The following is a 12,296-nucleotide window of genomic DNA, read 5'->3' as shown; positions in this document are numbered from 1 at the left end:
TGTCAACAAAATTACAGAAATTAACGCCAAAAACGAGAAGCGACTCGGCAAAAGCCAAGTTTGTGGCTGCCCCGCCGCCTGGCCACGTCGCGAGTTGGCCTAATGGCGGCCCCCCAAAACCTGACAGCCAGGGTAGCTAAAGTGTTAGGTGAATTAGTTTCACGCATTTCACATATTTGCTTATAATTTATTATGATGTCAGTTTTAGTGAAAAAGTTTCTTGGCCTGAAACAGACAGTTCAATTAATGAGGTGCTTCATCAGCTTTTCCACAGCTTGGAGAAAAATATGCTACCATGAGTATATAAACTGTGAACTGCAAAAAGGGGTTTAATAAATGTACATTGTATGTGACCTATTTTAAATAGAAGGAAAATTTGAAAAACTCGAATTGATAGAGAATTTAAACTATCCTGAGAAAAACATTGCTAGATATAAAATTAAGAAGACAGAAATTACAAATATAAAACTTAAGAAATCTTTAAAATTTATTACAAATAATTATATGAATATATAAAAAATTGAAAATATCATTTTTATAGATGAAAAATAAGAACTACCTCTTTAGCTAATGCGTTTAACTTTTAGATTGTCAAGTGTTCTGGGCTGTAGGTAAACTTTTAAAAGAGTTGTATAGACATATTTAAATTTAATTCAAGCTGGATTTCGACTTACAGCTTAAATATTAATCCAGTTCTAGAATTGACGAACAGGTTTTAAAAATATTAAACAGTTTTGTTTTATAAGCATTTATGAAGAGTAAAAATAAAACTGTTTATCTTTTAAATATTTAGATTTGATTAGATTATATAAATCCAATATTTAAATGAACTACACAAGAATTTTGACTTTAACTTTAAATTTTTTTGGGCTTTTTAATAGACGAATTTCATTTACAGCTTTGCTGATAATGGGAAATAAAAGCGAACTGGTTTTTATTTTGTAACTGGTTTCTTGCCTAGCTGATTAACTAAAGATTTATTGGAAATAAAAGTTATTTTTGTTTTTTAGCATATTTTTGCATACATTTCATTCTTACACCCAAATCAAATGTTTGTGACATACAACACCAATTAAAATGCCAATATGTTCATCATCATTATATGCAATTTACATTAATAATTACTCGCCTAAACACTCGTCCAATCACCTCGTCACTCAACAAACGCAATTGACAGCGTTTTATTATGCCAAGCAACAACCTGTCAGCCCAACTCAAAGCAGTTCCATGGTTACAGGAATTGAAAAAAAAATAAAATAAAAAAATTTATATTAACGCTTGAGAGACGCTTCAAGTGCAGACTGAGTTTTTAAAATGAAGCATAAATAATTTGGCATAAATTAAATCAACATAAATTGGTACATTTTGAGTACAACTCTAGTTAGATGTCCAATAATCAACAGTTAATTGAAACCCGACTAGTTTTAGAGGATTTTTCTGTTTAAGTTTTGGGTCTATAATTTGTATGCTCCGCCATAATTACCAGATATTTATATAAGTTGACTAGATATTGTGTCTACATATTAACCAAATTATATATATAATTAAAACAAGTAAAAGGGCTCCAGTCGGGAGTGCTCGACTAGCAGATACCCTGAATCTTCTTCTACCAACACCAAATGCAGCTCGCGTTAGGGCGATGGCCGTATTAGCTATAAAATGAATTATACTTGTTCTGTTTATATACTATTCTAAAAGTATATAAACAATTGAAATCAAAGAAATTTGCTCAAAAAATACGATTTCGATATTAATTTTTATCGATTGCTTGGAAACGAGGGGAAAGTAATCGACTATGCGAAACTAACTCGTACTTCGCGGACTCTAGGAGGCCCTACATTCAAGTCTCTAGCTCCTATAGGTTTAGAGGGACGGATAGGAGAGACAGACAGATTGACTCGAATATGGATGCCGATCAATAATATTTATACCTTATGGGGTCGGAAATGCTCTCTTCTGCCTGTTACATACATTTTCACAAAGCCATTATACCCTATTTACCCATTTTCAGTAAGTTTAGAGTATGAAAATAAATAGAATTTTCTTCTATTTTTATATTTTTTTTATTTATTGTTTATACTACAAAAAACATACCTTAATGTATGAATTTGTAATTATTGGAAAAAAGTTATTATATTTTTGCTATGTTTATTCTATTTACACTCTCTTTCTATGACACTTACATATATAATTTCGACAGCATCTTCAAAGTGTTGTCCAACAAATAAACTTGAATTTACTCAAACAAATATTTGTAGACAAATTTGAATCTCTTGCGCAGTCGATTTGTCACTGAATAAACAGCAAAAATAGAACATTAGGCGACTGCGACTGCTTAATGCATTCGTCGTTGACTTCCGTGTGGCTTACATGGAGGCAATCCAAAATTCCAGCGCATTTAATTGATATTGGCTTTCAATAAGCACACACACACACACACACACACACACACACACACACACACACACACACACACACACACACACACAAACACACACAACCTACACACAAACAATTAAGACCCAAATCCGAGCAGAGTCCCCCCGCCCAGTTCCTGGTGCATGGGGAATGGGGAATGGAAATTCTTGCAACTGTGTCATAAATTCAATTTCGAACTTTGTCGTTTCATTTTGTATTTTTATCTTTGTGAAATTTATTATGATAGAGTTTCTAAATTTACACGCGGCGCATCTGTTGAGGCAGTTCTTTTCCAGAAATTAAGATGATTTTTCCAGCATTTGGTTTAATCACGTGCCAGTTAAGTGCAGAGAATGTGGAATCGATGTGTGTGTGTGGGTTTCATTTTCATTAGCGAAATCTGAAGACAGAACAAGTTTTCAAGTTGTCTGTAAATGCGAGTTGATTTCTTCTGCTTCTTGAAGTGAAAATTGTAGAAAGTTGAAGTACAAAAAAGAAATAAACTTGAAACAATTGTCAGCCAAATGGCAAAAATGGCAATTAATTTGCGACAGATTAAAAGCCGACAAGACAATTTCATTTTAAACTTATCAATGTGTTGTCTGCTTCGCAGGGGCAGCAGAAATACTTTCATTTGAGCGCGAGATTAGCTTTATTTAAAGCGCATAAATCTTAGGCATTCCAAAGTGTATATAGATGGATAAAACATATACATACTTTTAGAGACTAGCTCTCCGCCTGAACATTATCCCCATTTTAGGTGCGTGTAAAATTTCTCACCTCAATATTCTATAAGTACATTTTTCGCATGTACCAAGATCATCATTTGTTGTGTTTATGTTTCTTTTTATTATTCTATTTTTTTTTTTCATTACTTTTGTGAATGACAGTCGAAGTTTGCGTTGAACTAAATTTTACCGCCCAATTCTATTGTTCAATCACACAATACTCAAAGCCCACAATAATGTTGCTATTGTTGTATTTCCTTATGGTTGTTATTATCTTTGTTATTATTATCTATCCAATAATATATTTTGAAATTTTTATATTGTTGCATTCAGCCTCTTGTTTGTTTGCCTTTTTTTTTGTATTTTTTTATGTCAGCGTCGATTTCTGGCACCGATTTTAGCGCAAAACATTTTTACAATTAGCCGCCCCCGTCGCCGCTCTACTCGCGACCTCATAAACTGTAATCGCAAATATTTGCTGAGCTAATGATATGATTTTTTGCATGTCTTCACAGTATTTTTTCGTTCAATGCAATTGGCGCAAATAATGTAACTACAAAATGTTGAGACAGCGAATTGTACAATTTTTCAACTAAAGCGAACTTAACAACAATGTTGATAATATGTGTAGCGAAATTGGGTTTTGAGTTCACATTCCTGAAATATAATAGCTTTTAGGCATACACGAGGGTGACTCCTAAACGTATTGAGTGGAAAACAATGAAAGATCATTTTTATATTGACTGAAAAGAAAACAAAGGAAACACGAATTGTGACAACTTAATATTTAATAAAACAATTGTCGGGTTTCAATTAAAATTTCATATCTTTTACTTCTTAATCTACATTTCTATATTTACATTTACATTAATATTATTAAATGACGCTAATTCATTTTAATTTAGTATAATATGTTGGTTAAATGTGAAAATTTACTATTTATTATGTCAAGTGCTAGTTTTCAATTTTAATTTAATTTGTTATGATTTAATCCAAGTACTTTTTGCAATATAACTAAATTCTCACAACTCACAATTGTGTGTATTTTTAATAAAAAATGTAAACAAAAAGTTATATCATATGATATGACAGGCTCTTTGCTAGATTAAATAAATGAAAAGAGATAAATCCCCAATTCGATTCCAGTTTCATTCATATCAAACCCACTTTCTCTTAACTGCAAAGCTTGTTAAATGATCTTTTTTTATATAAATGTTGATATTTTTGATTACTTCAAAAAATAAATTAAATTGATAGGCAAAATAATATGAAACTGTTCATAAAAAGAACAAAACGGCTTTTTATTTACACCAATTATTTTTGACTCTTTGTTAAAGCTTATATTCATTTTAATGAGTTTAACTTTTTTCGCAAAATATTTTTAAAACAAGAGAGTAAGGATATCTTCAACAAGCCAAAATTTAAATACATTTGTTGACATTTACCTTACGGTTTTACACATAGAAAAAGAGCTCATAAGCGCTTTGAAAGCTAAACAGTTAGCTGTATAGATATATATATATATATGATATAGTTGTCAGATCCGACCGGTTCCGACACATGTACGATAGCTTTAAGACTGAGAGATTAGCTCGCATAGAAACAGATAGACAGACAGACGAGCAGAGCTTTATAAACTCGGCAGTTGATGCTGATCTAGAATATATATACTATATAAGGTCGGAGATGTCTCACGTCTGAATTATAATACAAGTTAATCTACAGATCGAAAGACTTTTCGCTCAATGCATTTGTTTGATCTGCGTAAACGGTTAAAAATCAATGTTTGTGAACGCAAATTCGTGGAATTTAATGTGCACCCTTCACATTTTCGATGCGAGCGAACGTTTAGGCAGGCGAGCTGCAGCGTATTTGCACAGTTGCAAATAAATATTTGTTTATTGCGCGTTAACTTTATATTTAGTTATTATTTTTTCTTTTCTTTTTCTTAAAGCCCAACCGACTGTTAATTTTAAAAGCAAAGTTCAATAACTTGGCAAAGTGGAGTTCCACGACTTCCGCGGCACTCAAGTGCCCATTAGTTCAGTTCAATTTGACTGCTCCTCGGCTCAATTATCTTTCCGCTGTTTTTTTTTTTTTTTATTATTTTTGGAGCCTATGTTGTGCATCAATCATGTCCATGTCCATATTCCACTTCAGTTGGATTTCTTTTGCTGTCCCAGGTAAATTCCGTGGCCATGAGCCATGTAATATATTCATTATCGTTCATTATCAAGGTGCTTGCATTACATCTACATTTTGTTTCTTGTCTTTACCTATTGTACAATGTGTTTTGTGTTATGCTTTATCTATATTTTTTTCTGTGGCTTTACTATTGCCCATTTTCAAGTGCAAGTTGAAGTCGGCGTCATAAATACATATTATTTGATAATTCTGTCCGTTTGTACCTATAAAACGGGTATGAATGTGTCTATGTAGATAAGTAGCTTGTCAATGATTATTAATCAGTTGGTTTTCTTGTCATGAAGCAAGAGTAAAATTTAAACTAAATACGTTAGATGTACCTGCTATTTCAAAGATATATTTTTATATGTTAAGCTGGCATTTCTTTAACTGTGGACAATTTGCTGTAAACGGTTTTATGACAGTTTATTATTTTCAAGCATATTTATGAAAATTTATTTAAGGTGTGTTTCGTATTTATTTTTAAATACCATTTTCTCTCAAATAAAAAACAGATTTCAAAGGCGAAACTTATCTTTCCGGCTTAAAACGAGCAAAATGGGCGGAAAATTTGGCTCTAAATTAATTTTCAATTCGCCATGAATATTATATTAAATTTCGCACGGACGTGAAATTGGTGAAAAGCTAAAGGAAACCCGAACAGTTGGCAAAGCTGTATACGCTAGTATATTTATTAAAATCTGAAAGATTAGGGTAATCTATCTCCTTTATTAAAAAACCTCATAATCAACACGAATTTATTTCACTTAAATTACAATGGGCTGATGTCGGAATCAGTTCAATTGTCAAACCAAAGCGAAACTCTGTGGCTGTCAAATTTTTATCATATTCAGACCTAGCTATTATTAATCTTTTTCTATTGTAATCTAAAATAATTTCAATTTATACGTGTTTGCTTTTTCCACTTCATAATTCCCAATTGAAATCATTTAGTTGCTCTCCATGTTAATTCTAAATGCTTGTCCACCTTTCCTTCAATTTAACATTAGCTAAACTCGATTGCACAATTCCCAAAAATTACATAATGAAGTAAAAACATTACAAAAAAGCATAACGTAACTTTCGAATGCAAAGCAAATACGAAATTCAAGTATTACAAAAACTAAAGCACGACTGCCTTCAGGGGTTAGACAGCCTCCAGGGGCTTTTGTCTAATTACTGGGCGTTTAGCTAAAACAGAAATAAAAATAAAAAAACAAAACAAAACTTTTACCCGTGCTACAAAAGACTGCACAATAGATCATTAATAAACCCATTGCGATTCAAACCAAAACGTCTGCGACTGATTTATGGCGAAATCTTGACACACTTACTGTGTGTCGCCCACACACACACACACACACACACAAACACACACACACCACACATTTACAACAGCAGTCCAATCAAAATCATTTTAGTCGCATCACTTGATATCACAAATTTCAGCTTTTATATTAAATTCAATTGCAAAATAGAAAAAAATAGAAAAATTGAAATCAAGCAAAAACTATTGCGAAATGCAGCAAATGATTGACAACAAACAGACTGTAACTGGTTATGTCATATTGGGCATATATATGTCAAGTGGGGCAGCTCAAGTATCTTTCTCTCCGTCTCCGTCTCTCTCTCTCGCTCTCGCGCCGAAAAGCCACCCAAAGTGCCGGCTAGTCTGCCTAGATACAGCCACAATTAGCCTGGACACGAGCCGAGATTAAGCATACGCCATGTGCGTCGCCTGCTGCCATTGGAACTGCCAACAACAACAACAACAACATCAAGAACAACTTTGGTTCGAGGCTGGCTCGTGACGCAATTAGAATTTATCGCGTTTTGTGTCGTGTTGCCAAGCTTACGCCGTGTTTAAAACTCGGTTTTGTTGAGCTATACATATATGTGTGCGGCTTGCATAAGTCTGCCACATATACTAAATACTATATAGTATACGGATGTAACCGTGTGCGTGTGTGTGTGTATGTGTTCGATTAAACATTACGACACAAAAGTTGCGCATGTTTTTATATTAAATATACCCTGTAAAATATCCAAAAAAGTGTATGCCTCTATATAAAGAAAACTATCTAATAGACGAATTTCTTATAAAGCATAATCAATTTGCTTTCCTATCCTCTTATACCCTGTAAGACAGCTAAAAAAGTAAAAAATAAATGATGTAGAAAAATTTGAACGAGCGACTAGAAAATTCAGCATGTTAATTTAAATTCATGAATTTTTGTTTTCCACCTCAAAACCCTTCAAACATTATTGAGCTAATATTTTCAATAAACAAAGTTTAGCTTTCTTATGCTTACATTTGGGGACATATCATACATATTATAAACTTTTATACAACATTTTAAGGTAATTTTAGAAAATTTAGCGCAAAATATAACTACATTTATAGCTGACTACAGGGTATATGCCATTCGATTATTTATTAATAATTCATTTGAGTAAATTTTTTTTTTTTTAATCATTAGTTGTCGAGGTTTTTTGTTTTGTTGTTTATTCAATTTTTTTCTCTGTGTGCACAATTGTTTTTGATCATTTTTTAATTGCACTTGACGCCAGACGAATCACGAACAACATTTTGTTGCTTTGACACATTTGAAGGGTTACTTGAGATATGAAAAATCTGCTGCTGTGCCATCCAAACGCATAAAGCTCAGTAAATAAAATTAAAGTACTTTAAAATATCATATATGTGAATAATTAAGTTTACTGAGCAAAATATTGTTGGGCTTCAAACTGACTTAATTTGGGAAAAAAAATGTTATTACTTTATTTGAAGTTCACTTCTGTTGTTGTTTCAATCAAATCAAAATTAAATTAACTTTTCATTTTGTTTAATGTACTTCTTATTGAAATTCTGTTATTAATAAATACAATTGAAATTACACGTAGAATTGACTTGCCAAAACAAAAACTCTGAATTGAACGAACATTTCAGGTAATAAGCAGCAATAAATGTAATAAATTTCAGGTATTGCGCATGTCTAATTAAATTTTAATGGGATTTGTATGAAAAACAAACAGAATGCTTGAAAGGAAAATGTTGATCATTCGAATTTCCACGGAATCGAATTTAAACAAAGAAAATTCCATTGATGTCCGTATAATTTATGGGTTCCTTAAATGCTACATGCTACTCACAAAAAATAATAATTCATAATCAACATATACATTTTTTTGTTTTCTTTTACTCAACGTGAAAATCAAACAAAGCGGAAATTCAAATTGCCATTTGGCTAAATGCAAATTCAATTTTATTATTTGCTCTCTGCGCAAATCAAATGGGTTTTTGCCAAATATGTGGAACTTGCAAAAGTGCCTAGCAATAAAAGCAGAATTAAACATAAGGCAAAAGTCGCTTCAGATGTATGCATATATATATATATATGTATTCGACGCACATGTGCGCCACACTCAGCTCGAGTCATTGAACGTCAGTGCAAATGACTTCATCATCAACTTAGCTGACAGCTGACTATTTGTATCTGCAACAGCCGCCGCTCAAATGCCACCAAGTGCTGTAGCTACATATTTCCAGTTCGATAAATTCCTTTCAATAACTTTTTTTTTTTTGAATTGGATGCTTGTCTGCCTGGCTGTTCATTTATTCATGAGTGCTTCGATTTGTTCCAGAAATGGTTCACCTGGAATTGATGGAGCAACAGGCTGAGCTTAATTGAGCTTTACAAATACATGTACTACTTGGTGTTTTCATAGGAACTGCTCTATAGTTCGTTTGTGCTGCGTGTTTCAAAAAGACTTCAATTAACAAGAATAATGCTGATTGAGTTTTAACACAGCTTAAGCAACTTTCAGTTCGCAATTATAGGTACTTGTTATAGTACACACTCGCTAAAAAGGACGCTTCAGCTTCAAACACATTTTATTTCATGCAAACGCACTTTTAAAATCTAAGATATACATATTTTCAATTAATTAAAACAATAATAAGAATTTAAGAGATCAAACGTTGAATAGATTTAAAAATCTGTTTCTTATATCTGGAAAAAATATTTGTATTGCAGACAGGTTTAAAATTGTTTTAGATTTAGAAATATATGGCAATTATAGAAAATTTCAAAAAATCAATTATTTTAACTAAAGTTAACATCTTTTTATTGTCGAAAAAAAAGTAATTTTAAAAAAAATACATGTTTCATTTGGCGCCAGCTGTATAATTATTTGTACAGTCCGTAATTTGGGCTAGTTTTTAATAAGCTGAAGCTCACATGAAAGCAAGAGTATTAAAAATGCTTCACGCACATTGCACCGAAATTCGCGTGATGATGCCACATTTCATTTTCATTTATTTTCCCTGACTCTGGGGAGCTGCTTTTGTTTTAATTATATTTAATGTTTTTGCTGTGTTTTTTTTTTTTTTTTTTATAAATGGCATGTGTGAGAGTACAGATGCATATGTAAAAGCCCTCGATAATTTGGTGTATTTTTTTCTTTCTTTCTGATGCTGCATTTGCAAAATTCACTTATAAATAAAATATTAAGTGAACAATCGTAAAAAGCGTGTACTTAAATGCAGATTTATAAACTTTAAAATATTATGCTGCCTCAGCGCAGTCGAATTAGCCTCATTTTCTGTGTGGAGTGTTTGCTTTGCCCATAAGACATTTGCCTGCTTATTTTTTATTATTAATTATCGCATGTTGCGTTAATTTCTTTTTTCTTTGTATTGTTGTATTTTTTTTGCGTGTTTTTGCACGTTTTGCAGTCAGCAGCTTTTTTTTTATTTGTCTAGACGCGAACTATTTACAATATAGTATATGTGGTTAGTTTTTATGGTTTTGTTGTGGGCTTTTGCGGCCAGTGCTTTAATTAATAGAACATCCAGGGAATTAGCAGGAGCCATTTATACACAAATGACGCCTGACTCATGCGCAAGTCGTTGGCTAACTACGCTGAAAAGGTCAATATATTTACTTTGGAGTTGCGAAACCAAAAGGTCTACAGGCAACAGCTTTGTATTTCTTTAGAAAGTACTAATGTAATTGCCTCTAATGCAGCTTTATGCCCCTCGTCAGCAGAGGCTTATATAACTTCGCAGTTGGTTAAATTGGATCACCTCTGGTCGCACCGAATTCGTGTGTTTCTCCGAGTTTGCATTATGGCAAATATTTATATGCAAGGGTATTTAATATTCGCCTACATAAATGTAATTTTAAGTTCCTGTTAAGGTCTTCTAGCTTGTCATACGCTACATATTATTCTATATAAATAGCCATAGCCGTCACTTACTTTGATCGATTTGCATGTGAATATATTTTAGATCGATGAACCCATCAAAAGCACTCGCCCATAAATTCTCTCATTCACACATCGCTTCGTTTGCACTCGGGTACTCGCTGGCAGTCGCAGTTACAGTGACAGAGTCGCAGTTCCAGTCGCAGTCGCAGTCATTGCTCATTGCCCATTGCTCATAAGCACTACAAGTCCGCTTCATGTGCATTTGCAACACGTTGCGAGCGACAACAAAGGCGATTCAAGTACAATTTATGAGCACACGAGCTAAATGCATTACACCAACTGCCACTGTATGCTACTGTTGTTGTTGTTGTTGTTGTTGTTGTCGGTGCACAAGACAAATATATTTACTTTCGCATACTATAAAGACACCTCCACACACTGCCCCTGGCCCTGGCACTCACATGATTTGTGGCCTGCAATTGTGACTCGGGTCGGTTGGGGGAAAAGCTGCGGTCGCGGTTTCTCAAGCACTTTACATGGCTAAATTAAAGCCGCGTCACATAAATTCACCTGTACTTTAAGTATTTTTATAGACAAACCCTAACAAAATTATTAAAGTGTTTTTTCCTTATGTTTTTCTCATTGCAGGTAAGAATTTAGACTGCGATTCTCTCTTGTTAAACCGCGCCATGTAAGTCTCGTATTTCATCATTAAGAACGCACCCAGCAACTAGTTTCCGTCGTGTTTCTCTTTATCCGCTCACTTCCTCTCCGACCCCAAGGTCGTTCAAGGCCTTTTGGGGCTTTTGTTTGCTATTTGATTGTGTGGGGCTGTTGTTAGTTTTTTTTTTTTTTCTCTCTTTTTATCGCCACACGCCGTTTGACGCTCTGCTTAACGACTGTAAGTGCATGCCTTGGGTTGAAAATGTTGGCATTATAAATTGTACATGGAAATTTAAAGCTACTTGGATTTTTCTTAAAAAAATATTAGACCTATTGATTCCGTTCCATTTAAAGGGGTTGATTAGCTATATCACAAGACAAACTAACAAAGTTTCTGAATTTTTAATATTATTCTTTAACGGCTTAGAAAATGTTTGTTCCATTCAAATTTGGTAATTCAACAAATATTTTTGATGGAAAGTTTTTTGTGATTTCCTTTTTTGTTTTCTATTTTCCAGAGTTTCCCTTTTTTCTACATAAAAAATGCAGCAAAGGGCTTAAGCCTAATGGACGTTTGCTTAAAAATGTATAAATCGATTTCATTTCAGCTCGATATTCAATTAACTTTAAGTCCTTTTGTTTGTAGCTGTAAAGTTTTCCACTTGTTCTTGTTATTGCATCATTGTTATATACCCTAGCCAAAGCTCCTCAAAAGTTCCTCGAAATCCTAATATAATTTAATTTTTAATATTAATAGGAATTATGCATCTAAGCATATTCTTCCTAAAATTCCCAGCTAATATATATTTTATTTCGAACCTATTTTCATCATAAAATCTCAAATTTTCTGCGATATTTTTTGTTTGTAAATTTTAGATTATTTGTATTATTATACATATTTTATAACTTGATAAGGTTTTCAGCAAAAGAAGAGATAATATTTGCACCAAAAAAGCACGTTAAACATTTGCTTTGAACAACAAATAGATACGGATCCAATAAAATTGTTTTGGGCAAGGGTACAATTTGTGGGTTGATAAGATATTTGACCTGTAATATTTGTGGGTGGGTGACACATTGACAAGACATTAA

General features: G+C 32.9%; 1 protein-coding gene across 2 annotated transcripts in view; it reads left to right on the top strand.

Annotated features, from left to right (window-relative positions):
* Positions 1-12,296, top strand: part of LOC115763073 (protein FAM102B) — a 52,027-nt gene that overhangs the window by 12,589 nt on the left and 27,142 nt on the right. The gene's annotated exons all lie outside the window — the stretch shown is intronic.

The sequence above is a fragment of the Drosophila novamexicana genome, unplaced genomic scaffold, assembly GCF_003285875.2.
Source record: "Drosophila novamexicana strain 15010-1031.04,08,12 unplaced genomic scaffold, DnovRS2.1 tig00000689-arrow-pilon, whole genome shotgun sequence".
Lineage (NCBI taxonomy): Eukaryota > Metazoa > Arthropoda > Insecta > Diptera > Drosophilidae > Drosophila > Drosophila novamexicana.
Note: the sequence above shows the minus strand (reverse complement) of the source record. Positions and strands in the feature narration are given on the sequence as shown.